Source organism: Ailuropoda melanoleuca, chromosome 14 (assembly GCF_002007445.2).
Source record: "Ailuropoda melanoleuca isolate Jingjing chromosome 14, ASM200744v2, whole genome shotgun sequence".
Lineage (NCBI taxonomy): Eukaryota > Metazoa > Chordata > Mammalia > Carnivora > Ursidae > Ailuropoda > Ailuropoda melanoleuca.
The window spans coordinates 83,456,356-83,479,609 of record NC_048231.1 but is presented as its reverse complement, the minus strand read 5'-3'; the positions used below and the strand labels follow the sequence as shown (position 1 = coordinate 83,479,609).

At 50.5% G+C, this 23,254-nt stretch overlaps 2 long non-coding RNA genes across 6 annotated transcripts; one reads left to right on the top strand and one right to left on the bottom strand.

Moving 5' to 3' along the window:
* Positions 1–23,128, bottom strand: LOC109489228. 5 transcript variants are annotated; one of them, XR_002142181.2, is made up of 5 exons: positions 22,090–23,128; positions 8,573–8,760; positions 6,881–7,936; positions 4,040–4,375; positions 1–1,592 (listed from the first exon to the last, which is right to left on the bottom strand). It is a non-coding gene; the product is annotated as an uncharacterized LOC109489228 (long non-coding RNA). The 5 variants fall into 5 exon arrangements; XR_004620176.1 differs by having other exon boundaries at positions 6,881–7,933; XR_004620175.1 differs by having other exon boundaries at positions 6,881–8,760.
* Positions 12,274–14,880, top strand: LOC117795973. The gene is made up of 5 exons (XR_004620179.1): positions 12,274–12,555; positions 12,866–13,054; positions 13,245–13,371; positions 13,574–13,723; positions 13,948–14,880. It is a non-coding gene; the product is annotated as an uncharacterized LOC117795973 (long non-coding RNA).
* Positions 23,129–23,254: the final 126 nt, after the last annotated feature.

The following is a 23,254-nucleotide window of genomic DNA, read 5'->3' as shown; positions in this document are numbered from 1 at the left end:
TTTATAAAGGAAGTCTTAAATCACTTTATTAGTTATTACATCTGCTCTAACAAGGAGAGAACAGTGAGCCATCCCGGGACGAGGCGACTCGGCCATCCACTAGATTCACTCAGTAAGTAGCAGGTGAGTAGCTCAGTTCTGTGTCTCAGCAAAATGACAAGCAGATAGTCGGGGCCTTCCGGGTGGCTTGGGAATGACTGAATGTCAGTTGCACAGATGCCAAGGGTCTCTAATAGTCTTGTTGCCAAACCAAGCATCTTGACTTGGGATGGACGAGAACAGGATTGCAACACTCGCAGTCACTTCTGTTGCCTTCGCCTGGAGAGGAAGAAATGTACTTTATCAGGATTCTAGAGCCTGGCTGATCTTTGCATTTGAGTGATGCTTTAGATCGCAAAACATTTCACAGCTATTATCTTCCTGTTTGAGGCCAAGAGGGCAGATTTTGAATGGATGAGAAAAGCACCAGGACGTGAGGCGCCTTTTTGCTCAGATCACATAATTATTAGTTAGTTGAAGCCGGAATTAGAAACTCCAGTCTTCTCTTTTACATCCTGCTGCCTCTTTGTTACGCGGCTGTAATTTTCCCCACACCTTCTCCTGGCAAAGTCAGCCAGAGGGAGCCACTTGCCATAGATAGCCATCTACAGTCCACCATTAAGAGCTTCATCTCTCCTGCTTAAGACAGGAGAGTCAATTAAAGTTCAAATGCTCCTGGAAGGAAGGATCTAAGTCGGGGATTGGCACACTTTCTCTGCAAAGGGCCAGATAATAAGTATTTTAGGTTTTGCAGGCCATATGTCCTCTGCAGCTGTAGCGTGAAAGTGGCCGAAGACTACAGAACAAATGAACAAGTCCCTATTTATGGACACTGACATTTGAATTGTATGACTGTCTCATGTCACAAAATATTACTCTTTTTTTTTTTTAAAGAATTTCACACCGTTTCAGGGTATGAAAACTCTTCTTAGCTCATAGGCTGTGCAAAGGCAGGCAGAGGGCCAGACCTTTGCTCTACGGTGCCCTGGGTCAGTGGCTGTACCTGGCGGGGTAAAGGCTCAGATGAAAGCAAGAGGTGGGGAGACCACAGGAGAGCACCTAGCGCCCCAGGCAGGGAGGTGGGATGCAGACAGGTGCTGCCATCAGCAGTCTGGCCCTTGCGGTCTTGATGCGGTCCCCTAGGCCCATCTTGAGGGAAGCAGCTGCCCACTGTCCGCCTGTGCAGCCACTGCATCCAGGGCATTCACTGCAGCTTCTCAGGCCTCACGAGAGCTGTGGCTTTAACGCTGGCGTCCAGCTGTGTCCGCCCCACACCGCGTGCACAGCTGCACCAATAATCAGCTTTCTCGTCTGGCTCCGTCCATCTGTGGGGGTCCTTGCCTCGCCGTAACGAGGCTGAAAGTCCGATTGCTCCATGTTGTTGTGACGGTTGAGGGGTTTTGTTATTCATTTCTTGTTTTTAATATATAAAAGCCGCTTGGAGGAGGAGGCTGTCACTGTAGACCGGCACTTCCACCTGCCACGTGGTAAGTATCAGGTAGAAGATGCTGTTGTCCTAAAAGCACTTCCTCTTATGATCTCATCGGCATCTCCTGAGCGGAGTGAATAAGATTTAATTAGCACCATTTTACAGATGGAAAAACTGAGGCTCGGAGCGCTAAAATGACTTTCCCAGCACAAAACAGGAGAGCGGGATTTGCATCCACGTCTGAGCCCAAAGCCCTGACTTTCAGCACACCAGGGTGCCTCTAGGGGGTAAGGTGTGCAGAGAAGGGCTCCTGCAGGGACCAGTGGCTCACCCCGATTCAGACCCCTCCAGCCTCAGCCTCCCCTCTGTCTCACTGTGAGCCCTTAGACCTGGCAGCCCCTTTGCGATTCTTCTGCCACTTTGGGAGTGGAAATGGGCTTCCGTCTATAGGCAGTGCCTGCTGCCTGCCCCGGCCTTACCTCCCTCTCCCCAAATCCCCCAGCAGCATAGTCTCCAGGGAGTCCTGCCCGAGCCTCAAGGCCCTTCTGCATGAATAGCCCTCCCAGAGAGGCTTTCTTTTTTTTTAAGATTTTCTTTATTTATTTGAGAGAGGGAGAGAGCACAAGCAGGGCGGTCGGGGCAGGGGGAGGAGAGGGAGAAGCAGACTCCCCACTGAGCAGGGAGCCTGACTCAGGGCTCAATCTCAGGATCCTGAGATCATGACCTGAACTGAAGGCAGATGCTTAACCGACTGAGCCATCCAGGCGCCCCTCCCAGAAAGGCTTTTATTGTTCTTTGTTCTTCTATACTTATTAGTTTATTGTCTGACCTGCAGTGAGCACTCAAGATTTCCGTGTGCACGAACGAATGAACGAATGAGTTAATGTCTCTCACCTTCGGATGCCCTGGGAAGCCAGGAAAAGTTCCTCCAAGTTTAGCTTTCAGTGCAGTAACCCACAAGGGCTTTTCGAATTTAGTCAAATTGAATCAGCACGTAATAAGGTGGCAAGAGAGCATCCAAAGGGCCTGGAACCCTGCACACATTCACCTCATCCTCATGGCCATCCACAGTGGGCGCCCTCATCACCCGCGGCTCGGGGCAAGGGGTTGGTGGTGAGGATTCAGACCCTGGTCTTGCAGACCCCACACTGTTCTCACCGGCCCCTTATCTGCCCTACATTGTGGGTAAAGGAGGCACCATAATGAACCCTAAAGACAGTTTGGGTCCCATGAGGAGTGCTGAGGAAGGAAGGAGCCCAGGCCCCCACCAGCGCCTCCCCTGGCAGGCTGGCGGGTTTGTGCCAGCGCCTGGCTGCACTGGGGGCTGGGCTTCTCCGTGCAGGCTGCATGTCTGGGGCTGGAATTCTAGTACTCTTCATTGGCAGCCAGTGTAGGCAGGTGCAGAAAACCGATCTGACAGTAGGCCTTTCCTCAGAAGTACACGGCCTATGGATGGATGTGATGGGGACCCAATATAAGGGACACTGACTCTTTACCCCCCAGCCTGAGCTTGAAATCCTGCCATCACAACTACATCCCTTGGTGTGCTACTGCTTCGGGTTTTCAAGAGACCCCTGTAAAAAATGCATTAAAAAAAAAAAGAAGAAACTGGATGTGAATATTTGTAGGAGGGAGCCCAGAGCAGAGGGAGATGGGAAAAACCACCACACTGTGCCGGGGCCGGGGCCTCTGCACCAGATGAGAGATGCCGGATTCAGCCCCTCTTTGCCCTGCTTGCTGGTGAGTGTAGGGTACAGAGGAGCCGTGTGGGCCCCCCACACACACAGTGCTCACAGCTTCCTTCTCCAGTCTCCCCCATGCTGACCACAGCTTCCTCCTCCTTGTCCCCCCCAGCAGCTCACCCCACCCAGCTCCTGCCCCTGCGCCTTCCCCCAGGGGTAGTTCAGTTCCTCCACTAATACCCACCCTTCTCAGAAGGCCACAAGAGAGTGAAAAATAAGATATTTTTGTCCCATTGCACATACTTTACCTTATTGAAGATTTGAGGTCGAAAGCTAGTGAGTGGCGCTGCCAGATAGCCACCAGATCTCTGCGACATCACAGCCTGAGAGTTCCAAGCCCTGCATCCTCAGGTGAGGCAAGTAGGTGGGCTCTACGCCCCTATTGCCCCCGCCTTGCCCCAGCCAGCCAAAGTGTCCCTAAGCACTCTCTCTGACTCCTCCCTTTCTGGATGTGGTTGCAAAGCCAGGCTTCGGGCTTCTGTCGTGAGAGCGACTTCCAGGCTGTGTGGCCGGCTGGGAGGTGGCTATCCCTGATCCTCACTGTGAGGAAGGCTGACGTGGCCAAGGTGGGGCTCACTCAGCTTCGGCTTGCCTCCCCTCGGGCTGGGCCACTCCTATAGACCCCACAGGCCCCAGATGCGTCGACGGCACCTGGGGACCTGTTAGAAGCACAGATTCTCAAGTCCCACCCCAAAGGGACTGAATCAGAAACCCTGGAGGTGGGCCCAGTGACCCGTTTTAACAAGCCTCCTGGTAATTCTGAGGCACCTCAAGTTTGAAAAACTAGATCAGCCGTCCTCAAGTGTTTGCGCTGTCTGCCCACCCTTACCTGGGGACGAAGTGCTGTTCACACCTCCACACCGGTTCTGTTCATCTAGTTATAAAACATGATGAAATTAACAGTATTCGTAGATGTCTTGCTCTTCTCTGGCCAGTCAGGCAACAGGCGACACCAGTGCCTGTGGACGTAAAGCCCTATCTCGTTTCGCCTTCTGGACAATGCAGTCTTGGCCATAGCTTGGTCAGCTCTGCTTGAAGCACTGTGGTTCGTGCATCCTAACGTGGCTCCCCACGAGCTCAGGCTGAGGCCAGACAAGTCAGCTTCGCCACCCAGGGGCTGCTCGCCATGAATCCCGTGTCACTGTTCTCTCCAGTCCCAGGTTCCCTTTCAACGATGTTTTAAGACCACTTGTCATTTTCCGACAGTGCGTTCACTTGAGTGTAGAGAATAGAATCTCTCCATTCCCTTCAGCATGCAGGCGCTGCTGCCCCCACTTCCCCCTCAGGGGTCTCCTCCCTCACCACCTTCAGGGGTCAGGGGCCAGAGTTCATAGGCATTTGACGTTGATAATGCTGCACAGATTTCTCTTTCATTGAAGGGAAACATTAATCTAAACACTCCCTTTCCTGGACCCCATGGAGAATCTTCCACACCCTCTGGAATGTGTGCACCCCGCTTTGCAGACCCTGCCCCAGACTGAACACAGCACTCCTCCCCTGCCCCGAAAAGCCCCGTGGAGGCCTCTGAAGAGACATCATCCCTCGTGAGGACCCACCAGGAGCTGTGGGGTCCACCGAAGGCAGGCTGTGCCCGGGGGGCCTCAGGGGGCCACCCATCCCTCTTCCCTCCATGACCCACTCTCCCTGACTCTGTTACCGGCCAGCAGGTCCAGAACACGGGAGCCTGGGGTCTCAGCCAGCCCACAGCACAAGCTGCCAGACAGCACCAGGCAGCCGCCCCCCACCAGCACCTGCTTCAGCGCCCCCGCCCCCGCTGGGCCACAGGGAGGCCCCGGGGCAGGGGTGGGGGGTGAGTGGGGGGCGAGGCTTTCCCTGGGGGCAGGTCCCAGCTGGCAACCAAAGCAGAGGGAGGGGCTGCTGCCTCCCTGGCTTTAGGGCGGCATTTCTGAAATCTCATTTCCTGTCACCATTCCGAGGCAGGTGTTTCTGTTTTTAAATACGTCTCCAGTTGCTATTCCGGTCGTGTGAGGCGCTCGTTTTTTCCAAGGACCGAACTGCTATTTTTTCCTCGGGTGGAGGCACGGTCAGCAGCCAGTCCCCAGCCAGGATCATCTGTGTGGCAGAGGCCCCTCCCTGGGCCAGCCCAGAGATGGGGGGGGGGACACGCCAGACAGCTGGGGTGCCCCAGTGGAGCGGGGAGCTTTCCCTCGGGCACTTGAGCGGCCCTTTGGGGTTTGGTTGCATCGCACACATCACGCGCACCTGGCCCCACCCAGGAAAAGCAAAATAAAAACAAGCCAGGCGCATGCACCTTCTGGGGACCTGGCTCCACAGGGCTTGAGGGTAGTGGGTTACAAACTCGGGCCAGAGGGAAGCAGCTAGAAAGTTTCTCACAGGAAAGCCAGAACCTCAAATCCAGCGATTTTTAACTTGGGATCTACAAACACCCTGAGAAGCACCAGATAGATTCTGGAGGCCCCCGACTGTTCTATGAGAATTTTAATTTTCATTTGAACCAAAATCTTAAAAATTAATGTAAACATGTTCCGCATCATATGAAAAAATTGTCTCATAACTGAGTGTTTCTAGAGATTTCAGAACCACGTCATATTTTTTAAAAAAGAATGGAAAGGAGGACTTCTTTCATCATGGTGTTCTGTGCGAGTGGGATGTTTGCAATTTTTCCAGTGGAGGAAACACACAGAGTAACGGCTTCAGCCCAGCACCCAGATGGTGTCGCTACGCACGATACTCGGTTTTTGGTTCAGAAAAATAATATGGCACGTCGTGTTCAAGAACGCACGCTACCTGGAGTGTCACTGGTGTAGAGACTTTCTGCCTTTCATTTGTATGCTGGTTTTGGTTAGTTCTGTAAGGGCTATTAAGCGCACAGAGTTTAAATAATGGTTGTGTCCACAGTTATCTAAGTAACATAAGTGAAATAATTGGTCATCCCTGGGGGGGATTATGAGACTTTTGGTTTCCTTTTTCTATCTATTTTATTTTTTTTAAAGGTCTTATTTATTTATTTGAGAGAGAGAGAGCACGCGCGAGCAAGGAGGGGCAGGGGAGGGGCAGGGGAGAGGCAGAGGGAGAAGCAGACTCCCCGCTGAGCGGGGAGCCCACCAAGAAGCTGGATCCCAGGACCCCAAGAGCATGACCTGAGCCGAACTCAGATGCTTAACTGACTGAGCCACCCAGGTGTCTTGGTTTCTTTTCTTTAAAAGAGGTTTATACATGACTCAGATTTTAAAATTATCACTTTGGTGTTTGAATTAGATATCCAGAATTATCTAGAATGAAGGCTGATGTTGGAGCAGTCTTTCAGGGTTTAGGACTAGCAAAGAGAGGGAACACGTGGGAGGCATCCTATCACTTGTATGTTTACTAGAAGCGGAGTTTAAACAGAAACTGTTCATTACCAGGGTCCTTACTTGTGCCTGAAATCTTAGTTTCTAGTGCTTTGTGGTCAATAAGTAAAAAGTGAATTTCATGCATGTGCCATTGCCTACAGAACAAAAGGAAAGATGATTTGAACACACACACACACACACACACACACACACACACACGCATGCGCGGTCCGCCCCCCACCCCCACCCTGGAGCAGCGGCAGGCAGGCAAGGTCATCATCACCCAGGAGTGAATCATCGCCCCCGCCGCCTCCTCTCAGGGCGCTGGAGCTTCCAGTCCTCCCCGGCCTCCTCACCTGTGGGTTGTGGGTCACCTACGTCTGGTCTCCGTTGTCACACCATGAGGGCAAGAACCACAGCTTGGTTTGGGTCATTCTCAGACCGCCGAGAGCCCCAGCTCACAGGAACAGAACAAGAAACCGCAGGGCAAGAGGTTTAGAAATGGTAGCTTTGTACTTCAGAGGGGAGGGGGCGGGGGAATGGGATAGACTGGTGATGGGTAGTAAGGAGGGCACGTATTGCATGGTGCAATGGGTGTTATACCCAACTAATGAAGCATCAAACTTTACATCGGAATCTGGGGATGTACTGTATGGTGATTAACATAATATAATAAAATAAAATTTAAAAAAATAAAAAAAAAATAATTTAAAAAAAAAAAAAGAAATGGTAGCTTCGTGCAAGTCATGGGCAGCCCATGAGGCTGCAAAGTGTCCCGGCCCCCGGAATCCCCCCGCCCCCCCGAGAGCAAATCCGATCCACAGTCCTTGTGGTGCTTCCAGCAGAGCCAGGAACTCAAGTGCCAGCAACCCTCAGGACAGAAACCCTGAGCTCTGGGCTCTCTGCCTTCAGAGACAGAAACTTGCGGGAATGCCCTCAGGTGGAAGGGCGTGGTTGGTCAAGGAAGATTGGCCGAGGCTGGCAAACAGACCCAGACACAATGGAGCAAACGAAGCCCTGGGAAGGGGTTTTTCCAAAGCCGGATACTGCAGGACCAGGTGGGGTGGGGGGTGTTTCCAGGGAGCACAGGGTTTGGTACCCTCACCTCTGTCACCTGAGAGTGTCTGACCCCACCCCAGGTGTATTCATGTGCCCAGGCTGCCGGTAACAAAGCCCTACAGATGGTGGGCAGTGGGGGTGGGGGGGGGGGAGGCCTACACAACAGGAATTTATCTTCTCACAGTCCTAGCAGCTGGAAGTCTGAGGTCAAGGTGTTGGCAGGTTTGGTTCTCCTGAGGCCTCTCTCCTTGGCTTGCCCATGGCCACCTTCTAGCTGTGTCCTCGCGCGGCCTTCTCTCTGTCTGTGCTCATCTCTGGTGTCTCTCTCTCCTCCAATAAGGTCACCAGTCCTGCTGGGTCAACGACCACACGTACAACCTCACTGAACAGACGTCCTTCTTTAAAAGCCCTAACCCCAAATACAGTTGCATTCGAGGTTTTGGGGATTAGGACTTCAACATGGGAATTCGGGGGGATGCATTTCAGTCCACAACACCAAGAAGACGGCATTGGGCAAGTGTGGAAATTCTGGCCCCACACCGTGCCCTTGCCCGTGAAGGTCATAACGAGCCACCCCCCATGCCAGTCTGGTTCAGATTCGTAAGAAGCCTGTGCGCGAGTTCTAGGAATGCCTTGTCTCGCCTTTCCGCAGCCCCTGGCCAGGATGGCCCGACTCCGATCTCTGGCTCGGACTCCAGCTGTTGAACTACAGGCTGTTGAACTACAGGCTGTTGAACCAGCGCTGAGCACTGTTGTAGCCATCTTTGTGAAAGTGGAACAAAGAGACTATTTTCGTGTTCACCTGTAGAAGCGAGGGAGGCCCCAGCGGCCCTGGGCCCTGCCCCCAGATCTGCTCGGGACAGCACAGGCCACCTCTGGTGCCATCTTGGCTTATGTTTACTCAGACAGCGAGGCCATAGGGCCAGCTCACGGGGCTGGCTGTCACACACACCGCCCTCCATGCCCCACATGCTGGGTCTGTGAGTCACCTCGCTCAGACGCTGCCGACGCAAAGAGCTACGGGTTCGGACAACTGTGTAAGCAGCAGTGCCAGCCTCCAAAGCTGCTCAAGCGTCTTCCTCAACAAGACTGGAGTGAACAGCATGCAATTTCCACGGCCACTAACGACAGACCAGGGCAGTCGCACCCGCTCCTTCACGAAGGCCAACTAGGAAAGCTGGATGTGATAGAAAAAGCATTAAAGGCATCAGAGAGCTAACATGGGACTGAAAACTTACTGGACCAAGATCTCATGGAGAGCAGAAACTCGAGTAGATAAGGCAGGCGTCCAGAGCCTGGGTGCATTTGCTGGTACACAGAGGACAGCAGGCGGGAGATTGAGCCTTGCTCTGGAAAGCTTCACGGGCTGCTGGGCAGGCCCACATTAACTACAGCAGCAAATGTATCAGAAATGAGTGAATGGAATTAAGATTTTTCTAAGGGACTCATATCATCAAAAAAGAGATCAAAGTAATTTCTTTTAGAAACTCGACAGCTCAAAAAAGTACTGTGATAGCCAAGTTTGATCACTAAAAACCATACTTTGTAAAAAGTATATAATTGCCAAACTAAGAGAAGAAATAATGAAATCATTTAAAAAGAACTAAAGAAGGCAGGAAAGAAAAGAGAAAGAAACTTAGACTGGGGTGAAAAGAAAATAAATAACAACATTTAAGCCCAAGTGAATTAGTAATTAAATTAAAATGTAAATAGACTAAATACTCCAAATAAAAGATAGGCTGACTTGATAAAAAGCAAAACCCAATTATAAGCTGCTTGCAAGAAGCATGCCTAAAATAAAAAAATAGAGAAAGCTTAAAAATTAAAGTATGGGCAAAGAGACAGCAATCAAACGCCTAAAGAATGTCAGAGTAGACATTAATATCAGGAAAAAAATAGATTTCTGAGGACTCGGCTGGCTCAGTTGGAGTGTGCAACTCTTGATCTTGGGGTCGTGAGTTCCAGCACCACGCTGGGTGGAGAGATTGCTTAAAAATAAAATCTTTAAAAAGAAAAAAAAATAGATTTAAAATCAAGAAGCAGTACTAGAGGTAAAGCGGTATTTCATAAGGATAAAAATTTTGATTCACCAGAAAGATCTAGCAAATCTAAATTCATATGTGCATAATAAAATAGACTCAAAAACGTAGAAAGCAAACTGTTGGTAACTAAGAGGAAAAATAGCAAATTTATAACTATAGTTAGGAGATAATAACACATTTCTCCCAGAAACTTTGGGCAAACAAAAAGTCTGAAAGGAATTGAAAGGACATACCACTTAATTGATCCCAAATGACCAATTACAAGCCATTGTCTAGTGAAATACTGGACTTTAAAAATAAAAAGGAGAAACATCTTTTGGACATCTAGGCAAAAAGATTGAGTAACACATAAGGAAAAGAAAATTCAATTGTTGAAAAACATTTTGACTGCAACATTTTATGCTAGAAGAAAATGGGTAAAATATTTAAGATACTCAAAGAAAGAAAATGAGAGCCAAAGCCTTTTTTACCTAGCCAAGCTGGCTCTCTTCTTTTTTTTTTTTTTNNTTTTTTTTTTTTTTTTTTTTGTGAGAGAACAGAGAGCGCTGGGGGTGGGTGGGGGAGGTGGGGTTGGGGCCGAGGGAAGGCGGAGTAGCAGATTCTCTTGCTGAGCAGGGAGTCCCACATGGGACTTGATCCCAGGACCCTGAGATCACGACCTGAGCCAAAGGCAGATGCTTAACCGACTGAGCCACCCAGGCATCCCCAAGCTGGCTCTTAAATATAAATATTACAAAAACAACATGCAAAAATTCAGGGAATGTGGGTTCCATAGCCCTTGCTTAGGAAACTACTAGAGAATGAAGTTTAGGCAACCAAAATGACAGCTGTGGTGTGTGTGTGTGTGTGTGTGTGTGTGTTTGTGTATGTGTAAAAGGGAATGCATGAAGGGTATAAAAGAGAGTCATATGTATTAATGCTCCTAAAAGAAGAGGAGAAAGGGGTAGAATGGAATGAGCAAACATACACAAAGTAATCTTTTCAGCTGTTTTCAGTAACCAAAGTTTGATAGTGCTGTATCATTTCCCACTGAAAGAAACCAGGGTCTCAAGGAGAAATGTCTGGGATGAGAATTGTACAAGATGAGCCTAGCATATCTTGTCCTGGGGATGGAAAAGAAGCTCTCAAAGACACAGGAGCCAAGTAGAATGGGCCAAATAGGGGACAATTTGAGTATCAAGGACAATTACAGAACCAGGTGAAACATGAAAGCCATCCACCAGTTTCCCTTCTCTGTGCATGACTTGCATTGACCCTTGAACCACACAGGTTTGGGCTATGCAGGCCACTTACATGCAAATGTTTTCCGATAAATACAGTGCTATACTGTCAATGTACTTTTTCTTCCTTATGATTTTCTTAATAATAATTTTCTTTTCCCTAGATTACTTTATTGTAAGAATATAGGCTATATAACATGTAACATACAAAGTTTGATAATCAACACTTTATGTTATCAGTAAAGCTTCCAGTCAACAGTAGGCTGCTGGTAGTTACGTTTTGGGGGAGTCAGAAGTTATATGTGGATTTTTTACTGCACAGGGGGCTGGCACCCCTAACCCCTACGTTGTTCAAGGGTCAACTGTATGTATTTTTTTCTTTTTTCATCTCCACACAAGCAAACAAATGAGCATTCTCCAGATTTGGGGAGCTCTCAATGGACAAGTCCTTATTAGGCACCTCTGAGAAGCATTTCTGGAAACAGAAACCCTACCACAGAGCTCACACTACCTGTTGGAGTTGGAAGGTAACAGGGAAGATAGGAGGCATTTGGAGAATTAAGGATAAGGTCCTACCCAGGGACAAGTGGCACCTTTTTTTTTTTTTTTTGCCTGTTTTCATTGTTTTTGCTGTTTGTTTGTTTGTTTGTTTTATAATATATTGAGTTGGTTCAAAGGGCTTAGAATCCAGTTGGGGAGATATGTATTTATGAATAAAAATCTAAGAATTCCTGGCAAACGAATATGCTCTCAGGCACACATATCTTTTTTTTTAATGTTTTTTTATTATGTTAGTCACCATACAGTACGTCCCCGGTTTCCGATGTAAAGTTCAATGATTCATTAGTTGCGTATAACACCCAGTGCACCATGCAATACGTGCCCTCCTTACTACCCATCACCAGTCTATCCCATTCCCCCACCCCCCTCCCCTCTGAGGCCCCCAGTTTGTTTCTCATAGTCCATAGTCTCTCATGCTTCATTCCCCCTTCTGATTACCCCCCCTTTCTTTCTCCCTTTCTTCCCCTACCAATCTTCCTAGTTCTTAAGTTCCATAGATGAGAGAAATCATATGATAATTGTCTTTCTCTGCTTGACTTATTTCACTTAGCATTATCTCCTCCAGTGCCGTCCATGTTGCAGCAAATGTTGAGAATTCATTCTTTCTGATGGCTGAGTAATATTCCATTGTATATATGGACCACAGCTTCTTAATCCATTCATCTGTTGAAGGGCATCTCGGCTCCTTCCACAATTTAGCTATTGTGGACAATGCTGCTATGAACATTGGGGTGCATATGGCCTTTCTCTTCACTACATCTGTATCTTTGGGGTAAACACCCAGTAGTGCAATGGCTGGGTCATAGGGTAGCTCAATTTTTAACTTTTTAAGGGACCTCCATACTTTTTTCCAGAGTGGCTGTACCAACTTGCATTCCCACCAACAATGTAGGAGGGATCCCCTTTCTCCACATCCTCTCCAGCAATTGTTGTTTCTTGCCTTGTCAATTTTTATCAGGCACACATATCTTAAAGGCACCATGGTCAGTAGGAGTTAAGGCAGGAGGCTTATTTCTCAGTGCTGCAGCAGAAAGACTTTGGTCTCATAATGGAATATTTGGATTTCCAGCTTGGCTCTGTGTGACCTTGGAGAAGCCCATTCCACCTTCGTCTGTCCACATCGGGAAGTCAGCAAAGGAAGCGTCAAAGGTTTGCCTTGAAGCTCTTTGTCTAAAGGAAAGTCTTAGTAGGCTGCTTGGTTAGGACCAAGTTTCTGTTCAGGCTAGTGGGTGGCAGGGAAGGGGCAGAGGCCAAGGAGACACAGCCGGGGGTGGGGTGGGGTGGGCAAAAGAACCCACAGAAGAAATCAAACAAGGGCAGGCAAGGGTGTCTGCCTCTCAGAAAGGGGCTTCTAACTGCCCTGGGCTCCCATGGGCTGAATGGGGCCAAGACGATCCTGTGTCTGACAAGTCACACCCCCTCCCCACCCCACCTGCTCCCCACTTTCCTCAACCTTTAGTAAGGAGGCTCGATTAATTGTATATCCCTGTCATGGATCCAAGTACTGCAAAGAAAATTCAAGTTTAATTCATCCTAAATCATCATCCAGCCTGACAAGATCTACATTTCTTGAAATCTGGACCCGGAAGCCTGCTCTCACCTGTGGTGGCTAATGAGTCCAGCCATCATGCTGCCCTCGTTGCCCAAGGTGAGTGACAAGTATCTTGTTGACTCATCAGCACCAAGGGCTGAGAGGCGGGAGGGGAAGGGGATGTGTATGCCCTGAAAGTCCAGAGGACGTGGGCTGGAGAGAAATCCTTAGGACACACGGGGGTGGTTGTCCTAAAATCCCATTGGCAACTCTTTTCCTTTTCCTTTTTTTTTTTTTTTTTTTTTAGTAAATCTGATGTTGACTCTCGGCCCAGCTGCCATGCCATAGATCTGGCCGCCATAGGCTGCTGCTTCCTAATCTGTATAATGGGTATACAGTGCTGCTGCCATGTTATGGAAGGAGAAACGAATCGTGTAAGGAAAGCATGATGTGAACTCTGAGTGTTGGGCATTTTCAGGTCGTTTCTTCAGACAGCTTCTGCAGGACCACCAAACAAATGCTGGGGTCAGCCAGCCGAGCAGAAGGCGGGTTTCGCCCAGAAAATGATGTCCTTTTGCACGTCAAAAGGAATATGTGACCTCATTACTAATTCTTTGTCATCAATTCTTCTTCTAGGTCTCCCAAGAATCCCTGCTTGGCAAGGGCCACATGTCACCATGGATGTCCTGGAATGTCCCATAGCTGCATGGCCTGAGAAATGCAGTGCTGCTGGACTTTTCCAGGACTTCAGAGGGGAACCCCACTCCAGAGCCTTCCACAAGTCAGGTACTTTTTGATTTGTAACCTTTTTCGATTTGTACCCACAAGGAGCCTGGTTCACTGCCACTCCCTGGGAGGCAGGATCATGCAGTGGTTGCTGGGTTGAACCTGGTTACACTGGCTTGCTAGATGTCCTTGGGCAGGTCACACTTAGCAGTAACCTCTGGGAGCCTCCCCTCTGGTTTCTCATCTGTGTATGCAGCAGGAAAGCCATATTCCCCTCCTCACAGGGTTGCGGTGAGGATTCAGTCATTCACGCAAGTACTGAGCGATGCCTGGCACCTGGAAGTCTTCAAAGTGTATCAGCTCCTTACTCACGGGGGAAAGTTACAGCTGTATGAAACGCTTATTTCTCAGAGAGGCAGAGAAGCTCCTGGTGACCTCCGCGGTGACCTTCAGATACGGACTGAACATGAATGATACCTTTTCTGGCCGGCGCACCTTCCAGGTCTGAGAAAGGGCAGCCACAGGGGCCCAAACTGGCCCAGGCCTCAGGCTGGAAGGGGTAAGATCGTGCACAGGAGCCAGGAAAGGCTTGTCACCAACGTGGATAGTGACTGAAACCAATCACCCGCCCAGCAGGAGCTGCCAGGGGCTGCGGCTCCAAACAGTAGGCCTCTGGGAGACAAGCAAGGACCCCTTTGCTCGCGCTGCTCACTTCACACGCAGTTAGACATCCTACAATGCATCCCACAGCACTCCATGCAGAAGTGTGGGCACCTCCCAACCCCCAGCCACAGCCACCCTGCCCCAGGGCATGATTCAGTGTCTGGGCTTATTTATGAGAGACCATGAGTTCATTTCAAAATGTCAAATGATCCTTGGTGACTAATGGCCCCCTCTGTGCTCCGTATCTTCGCAGAGGTCGTCCTCCCGCGCTCCGAGGGCCTCTGTGCTTCGGGAACACCCATCTGGGTGCGTGATGCAAGGAGCTACTATGTCATTGAATCACCCAAAAAAGCCGGGGAGCCCAGACCCTGCTGGGGTGAGCACTGGGGTGTCTCAGCAACAAGGCACACCCCAAAGAATGAGGGAGGCGATGGCTGGAGAATGGGAGCATATGCATTCAACCGTCGAGAAGAAAATAAACGGTGCATGGGACAAGTGGGCCTCATGCGATGTGTTCAGAAAACAATTTTATTATTTTACCATTTTTGCCCATATTTTACCCATTGAAACCTGCTCTGAGGGGCTAGCTCTGATTTTACTCATAAGTGAATCCCTCTGACAGGTTCTGTGCCTCTCCTTGTAAAAAGTCCTCTGCGCCACTATTTAGAAACTTCTATTATGGAAATTTTCACATACAACCAAAATTTTTTAAAATGCTATAATGAACCCCTTGTAACCAGTCACCCAGCTTCAATAGTTATGAACAGTCTTGTCTTATCAGTTTGCATTTCCCCCAGTGCACACACTTTACGTGTGTGTGTTTTTTTTTGAGATTTTTTTTAAGATTTAATTATTTATTTTAGAGAGAGAGAGAGCAACCATGGGGGGGGCAGAGGGACAGGGAGAATCCCAAGCAGACTCCCCACTGAACAGGGAGCCCGACGTGGGGCTCGATCCCATGACCCCAAGATCCTGATCTGAGCCAAAATCAAGAGTGGGATGCTCAACCGACTGAGCCACCCAGGCACCCCTGTGCTGGAATATTTTAAAACAAATCCTCTGGTTACTTTTAGAAACAAAATAGCCTTAGTTCAGTAATGAGTAAATTCAGTCTGGTGAAATAATCTAGGACCTCCAAACTTCCAAACCTCATTTCAAGTCGAAGCTCACTCTCCCACCTGAGGCTGCTGCAGCCTGGGAGCCTATCTTCTCTGTTCCCGACTTCGAGGTTCTCCTTCTCCTTTGGCTCCTCCGGGGTGGGATAAGGGAGAGAGGAGATGTTGCCACTGGCTCTCAAAGGCTACAGTCAAAGGTCAGCTATGACCCCACCGTGGCCTCCTCATCTCTCTCCCATGTAGGTCCTGCCTACTCAGAAGCGTGCCCAGACAAATGGTCGAGGGGTGGAAACAGACACCTGTCAGGTTGCCTGGGTTGGAGAGCAGTGCATGCCAGGTAAACCAGACACGGTATGGCCACCCTTCACTCTGAGGACATTTTGTCAGTGGAAAGAAAATTTCAGTGGGGGGAAGGAAGATATGCAGTGCTTGTATGCGCTAGGTGACATGCAGAATTCTCATTCCCTTGGGGGACCTAGCATCTCACTTGGGAATGTGGGAATAGTTGTCACTTCTTGCCTTGGATCTGTGCCGGTCAACATGGTGGCCACGAGCCACACATGGCTTCTAAGCGCTTGAGAGGTGCTGTAAGTGCAAACCATGCGCTGGGCTTCCAATAATAAAACAATACCTTATGACTAGCTTTAAAGCTGATTACATGCTAAACTGATGATACTTCTATATTGCATTAAGTCAGATGTATTATTAAAATTAATTTCACTTTTTTTTTCCTTTCTTCATGTGGCTACTAGAAAATTTTAAATGTAAAACCGAAAAATGTTACATTTGAGGCTCCCATCATATTTCTGCTGGACGGGGTGGCCTTCAAGACTCACCTAAGTGAGCGAAATTGTTGCATTTTAATATCATGTTAGGAAAACTCCTCCTCCCCNCCCCCCCCCCCCCCCCCAAAAAAAAAAAAAAAAAAAAAAAAACTGGTCCTAGAGCCAACAAAGGTTTGATCTGGATGAGTGCCCGGTTGGCCCCCTTCCATGTTACAGATGATTAAAGGGAGGCCCAGAGAGAAGTGACTGGTTTGGCTGGGGTCACTCAGTGTCACTGCAGAGCACACAAGTGATTTCCAACTGCTCCTGAGAAACGGTGGGAAAGACGGGGGCCAAACTTCCAGAAAACCCCTCCTGCATCAATGCCTCAGAATGAGGTCTGCCAGTGTCTCGCAGTGGACTGCCTGTGGAGGGGGGTGGGGGAGTGGGTCCGCAGGCCCCTCGCACCTCGGCCAGCTGGGTGTGCGCCCGCAGACAGCGCAGGGCCCCTGAGGTCAGCAGACCAGCAGACGGAGGCCAAAATCTGGCCCTCAGACCTGTTTTGATTGGCTCGTGACGTTTTACAGTTTTTTGAATCATTTGCCAACGTTTCAACATTAGGAAACGTCAATAAAAATATAGCTTCCACTTCTGACAAATGAGCTCTGGCAACACGAGGCTTGTTTTCCTGCTGGCAGCCTCCTGCTGGAGCTCGCAGTGGCTCCCCCTCGGATGTGGGGATGTGGCTCCGAACCCCCATCCCCACAACCCTCATGCTGCCCGCCCTCTCCCCACGGGGGCCTGGGGCGGCCTCCACTCTAGTCAACTTCATCTCGGTTCTTCCTCGAGCAGGGGTAAGAGGAAGGGGAAATGGTTTCCATACCTCGCTCCATCAAAAGGCAAAGAAATCAAAGCTAAGCCAAGAGGGCTTCGTGGTCCAGCGAAACCATCTTTTCTCCCCAGCAGCTCCCCCACTTACCTCCCTCTTCACCACGGACACCTGAGTTTGCCACCTGAGCTCATTTCCTTCGGCTGCAGCCCAGGACAAAAGGGAAGGTGGCCATTTTAGTTGTTGCTGTGAGAAAACCGAGGCCCTGTGAGGTGCCCATCCATGGGATACAGGGAGCTGGCTGGGGAGTGGGAACCCCGAGGCCCAAGGGTGTCTGAGGTCTGGGGCTTCTTTCCAGGCCTAATGCTCCAGGGCCAAGTCACCAGCATTTGTTGGCTATTTGTTGGTTCCTCTGCCCAAAGGACAGATACTGTATCTCAGGGTGGGAGCAAAATTCGATGGAGTCAGCCTCCCCCTCCCCGGCTTTTCCCAAGAGCCACATCCAGGAGAAGGATATGAATTCAGCCAGGCTGAGGGCAGTCACCAACGGTGAGATGTTCAGCTTGGCATTTCTGCTACTTTCCCGACCATCAGACCATCCTCTGTTCCCACCCTCGGGGCCCTGGAGCCCAGTCCTCTCTCCAGGATGTGGGGTCGGCCACACCCAGACACCTGCAGCTTTCAGAACAGGGGAAGCAGAGTCTCAGACAAGGCCTGCCGTGCGAGGTCAGCACCCTGACTGGAACAGGGCAGGCCCCGGAGCCAGGGCCCCTCTCTGCTCCCTCACAGTTGTTGTGACCAGTGCCCAGTAGGTACCTGCCCCCAGCAGCTGGCCGACGCCTATTCATATCTAGTCCTCAAAACCAATGAACCAACGTGCGAACAGATTGGCACAATTGCCTGGAGTGGGGAGCCGTGCTTGCTGGGTAAATGGCAGAGAATATAAGTCCTTCATTTCACTAGAAAATGAGTGGAGAGAAAGCTCTTGAGTGGAAGGAGGTGGTGCGAACTTCTTTGACCAACCAGGTGAGGTCTCAATGCAGAATCCTCATTTGCTTTGCTCTGCCGGCTATCACTACATTCACATTTCCATTTGCCCCTTTCTTTTCCCCCTTTGTTTGTTTAGGGGAAAGTACCATGCACGCTGAGTGAAGAAAAACGCAGAACCAATGTGTTTAGAATGATACTTTTACGGAAGAATGGGGGGGGGGGAAGAATCTCATTCAGGCTTGCCTGAATTTACATCTGAAAATACGGAAGGCTACACTAGAGGTTAACAAAAGTAGTTGCTGGGGCACAAGGGAGAAGAATACGTCTCAGAGCGTACGTTTAAAAATAAAATTAAAACTAAATAAAAATACCACCACCAACTCATAAATAGTTCAAAAAGCAAAGGAGGAACTCCCACCCTTAATCCTACTCCTGTAAAACTGTATTCATTTGTACTTTTTCTCCTTCTGTTTTTATCCCTCTGCTTTTATATTTTGTACGTGCATACAACCATAGAGCACAGAAAAGTGTCTTCGGATTATTTCACTGAATATCAGAAGCGTTTCGCAGGTTGCCAGGTAGGACTCATTTTGGTTGGATACCTAAAATCGCATCAGCTTTCTTATTTCTAAAGACCCTCAGTCTTTATTTCTTCCTCTCTAAAGCTAACAGGGTTGATGTGCTCTAAAGCTCATCACTCAGCAGAATCATGGCTGCAGCTGCGTTGATGGAAGAACCAAACGGAGACTATCTCCTCCCAGGACACCAGCAGAAAAACTGAGCTGGGACCCACGCCTTTCCCCCAGGCCACGGGATTGCTCAGCCACCCACCACAGCAGGAGTGCCACCAAGGGTTTTCATACCCCTTAGAGCTAAGAGTTCTTTCAGATCTGTTTACTTTTCATTTTAAAATGATTATAGACTCACAGGAAGTTGCAAAAATAGGACAGGGAGGGCCCATGTACCCTTCACCCAGCTCCCCCAAGTGGTTACATCTAGATAAGTACTGCACAGTATCAAGGCCAAGCAACTGACATTGATACAATGTGTGTAGTGTTGAGCCATTTTGCTGCGGATTCCCATAATCACCACCCCAGGCAAGGAAAAGAACTATTCCAGAACCGGAAAGGGTTCCCTGGCATGGCCCCTTCCGCCCACCCCCAACCCCGTTCCTAATCCCTGGCGGCCAGGAACCTCTCCATCTAAATTTGTCATTTCAAGAATGGATAAATGAGGGTCACCTGGGTGGCTCAGTCGGTGAGGCATCTGCCTTCAGCTCAGTTCATGATCCTGGGGTCCTGGGATCGAGCCCCATGTCAGGTTCCCTGCTTAGCAGGGAGCCTGCTTCTCCCTCTCCCTTTGCCCCGGCTTCTGTGCTCTCTCTCACTCTCTCTCTCAAATAAATAAAAACGTAAAAAAAAAAAAAGAATGTATACATGAAATCATAGAGTATGTGACAATTTGAGATTGGATTTTGGGGGGGGCTACTCCAAAATAAGCTGTTATGAATATTTGTGTACAGGTTTTCATGTGGACATATGCTTCCATTTCCGGGATTAATGTGTCATTGCTAGATCATATGTCGGCTTCGTTTTTTAAGAATCTGCCAGACCATATTCTGAGTGTCTGTACCATTTGACTTCCCGTCCACAATGTCTGAGAGAGCCAGTTTCCCAGCATCCTCCCTAGCATTTAGTGTTAACCGTATTGCACAAGGGGGCCACTAGAGCCTGTCCCGGACATTAGCTGGCCATGTGGACAGGCACATTCTTTACCGTGAGGTGTATTGTGTTTTGTTTTGTTTTTTTTTTTCTGTTTTCTGATGTTTTATCACCTGGGGCCTTGCTGACCCCGCCAAGACTGCCCCTCGCAGGCCTAGCAGGTTCCTCGAAACAGCAAATGATTCTCCAGCCGGCCTACCTACCATATGCAAACTAGCCAATCCAGAGCCCGCACACCCCAACCCCCTCCTTTGTTGGGCTCTCTCTCTGCCCTAATCACCCCAGGGCCCTCTGAAATGATTCAAAATAGCCAATCCTAAACCTGCTTAGCCTGCTTACCCTGCTCAGCCATTCCCACAAAACCGTAGCAAAGGCTCCTGCCCCGGTTTTCCCCCTGCCCCCCTCTGCTTCCTGCCCTGCAGGGCCCCCCTGGACGTGGTGAGCCATCTCTAGGGAAACGGGAGTAACAAACGATCTTTTCAATGGCAATCATCTCCTGATTGGTTGGCCTCGGCTTATCTGAATCATAAACCCACCTTCTAAAACAGCAGGACTGCACAAGTTTGTAGTTGCTAGTGGCTGCCCTTACCCCCCATGAGGGGAGCCTACCTGGAAAGCAAGCCCACCCGAGGAAGCACCACGGAGAGAGGGCGTGTCCCGACGGAATCACCTGTCCCTGAAAAGCACCCCGGACTTGCCAGTGACATGAGCAGTCACCTTTGTGCGGTTGTTGGCTTCACTCTTTTGGGTTGGATTGTCTGTGCCTGGCACCATGAGCGAGGCACAGACAGGCCATGGGGCGCCCCCCGCCCCCGCAGGTGCTGCGCTATGGTAAGACCCGGATTCCCCGGAGCGCGGCGCCAACAATCCTGACTTGGCTGCAACCTGGCAGAGAGAGGAGCCGGCAGGTGCTGGGCACAAGGCCCAGGTGCTAGCGGGGAGAGCAGCTCTCTGGGCTGTTGGTCCCTCACCTGCAGGAGAAATGACTAGGCCGGATGTCCCCACCGGCCCTCCCTGCTCATAGTCACTAGTTCTCTAAGTTCTCACTTGGAAGGAAAAACAATACCATTGACCCTTGAGCAACATGAGTTTGAGCTGTGCGGGTCCTGCTCTACACAGGGTTTTGGGGTGTGTGTGTGTGTGTGTGTGTGTGTGTTTAATAAATACAGTACTGTAAATGTATTTTTCTCTTATGATTTTCTCAATAACATTTTCTTTTCTCTAGCTTCCTTTCTTGTAAGAATACGGTATATAGTAAATAGAACATACAACTATGTGTTCATGGACAGTTTCTGTTTTCACTAAGGCTTCAGGTCAACAACAAGCTATTAGTAAAGTTTTGGGGGAGTCAAAAGTCATACTCAGATTTTCAGCTCTGTGGGGTGGAGGGGGGTAGGTCGGCGCCCATAACCAGCCCCCCCACCCCAATACACAAAGTCATTGAATCCTTACACAGTCCTATGAGGACTGTGAATATCCCCATTCTACAGATGAGGAACTGAGGCTCAGAAGAAGGAAGGCCAGGCCGTAAACAGAAGAGCTAGGATCAGCCCTGAGCCCGGGGCTTGGGAGTTGTTGCTGGTGAGTGCTGCTGAGCCCTGGGCCCCCCTCAGTGAGGTTCCCTCCAAAGGAAACCCTCCTGCATCTGACCTGAACCATTCTCTTTCTTCGGTCTTTTCTCGCCCAGATGTAATCATCGGCAGCTGATCCTTGACTTGCGATGGGGTCACATCCTGATAAACCCACTGTAAGTTGAAAATCCTGCAGTTGGAAATGCACTGACTACACTGAACTTATGGAACACCGTAGTTTAGCCGCCGGTAGACGTCTCAGAACACGGACGTGAGCCCGCAGTTGGACAAAGGGTCTCACACGAAGCCTATTTTATAAGAAAGTGTTGCTTTTCTCATGTAATGAAAAGTGAAGAACAGAATGGCGTGTGGGTACAGATGGCGTGTCGGTCGTTGACCCCCATGACCCCTGGCTGACAGGGAGCTATGGCCACTGTCCACCGAGCATCGTGGGAGAGGGTCATGCCGCCGGGGAGCACGAGACAAGACCCCAGTCCTCACCTCGTCTTGGAGCTGGCAAGTGATTGGGGGGCTGGGGGTTGCAACAGTAACCTACAGAAGGTTCCTGCGCCCTGGCTGGTGGGAGTACATCATTCTCCAGGGGCCATGTACCCAACAGCTATTTGCCACCCAGAAGGGCCGTGTGAGGGCTCAGGGGCCTGGGGCAGCCTGGAGACAGGGCTGAGCTCTCCCCGCAGAGGCAGCTGTGCCCGAGGCCTCACCACCGCCCCCCCCCCGCAGCCTGCCCTCTGCCGGCTGCTCCTCACCCCTACCTTCAGGCGCTGGAAGGTGTCTGATGAGCTCCTTCCTCCTGGGGCATCAGAGGCCGTCCCTGTGGAACCAGGGCTCCCCGCCTGGAAGGAAGTGACTGCAGGGCCGCCCTGCCCGGGGCGGGGCAGACTTGATACCCAGGCTTGTGCCGCGTCATCTCTCTGGTGAGAGACTCTGTCACACTGTTCGCAGCTGTGGGACTGTTATGGCGTTTCAGGCCACCGCTGACCAGCCCCTTCAGTGCCATCTCTGCCCCACATCGCCTCCACCACGTGGTGCGCACCCCTCAAATGCCCGCCTGTCGGGGGCCACCAGCCGGGACGGTCACTCCAGTCATTACCGATAACGTGCTTACCACGGTGCGTGGCATGCGTAAGTGCTTCCTAAACGTCGGCCGTTGCCGCCGTTTTCCTGCGCCTGGGCCTAGCTGTCCAGTTTCCTCTCCGGCCTGCAGCTCTCCGTGCTCGGGGCGCCTCCCGCAGCCCTTCAGCCTCAGGGGCTCTTTGGGGAGCTGAGCCTGGGTGGGGGGTGGGGGTAACGACTTCCCTTCCGATGCTCTGAAACCCACCCCACTAGCTTGGAGGGGAAGCTTCTGACCCGCCGGGAGCCCCGCTGGGCCCCAGGAAGAGAGGCGCTCAGGAAGCCTGCAGGCCTCCGAGCTGGACAGTCCCAGCGAGGGGGCCCCTGACCTGAGCAGAGCTCACTCCGCCAACTTCCAGATCCTCGGCAAGTAAGGACCTGGCTTAGTTCCTCTGAGGCTCTTGTGGACTAAAACGACCGCTGTCACATAGGCTATCTCCCAGGAGTCCTTGCAGCATCGAATCAAACACCCTTAATAGGCAGAAATCTAGGTGTCAGGAACGTCAGGTCAGTCTGGTGCCCAGGCCTCAGGGGGCAGCAGGTGGGCCTCGCCCGTGTGTCTGCAGGCGGAGGCCCGGTTCACTCTGCGCGGGCCTCCGACGTCGGGCTTTGGTACTACGGCGAGTGACTCAAGGCTCGGACCTGAGTGTCCTCTTTGCAGGACCAAGTCTAACTCCGGAGGTGCTGGGGAAGGAGGGAGGGAGGAGCCTCAGAGGACGGACGCTCCCGCCGCCTTCGCGGGGCAATGGCGACACCTGCTGGTCGTCGCAGGAAGCGGACGGCTCGGACAGACGTCTCCCGCCTCCT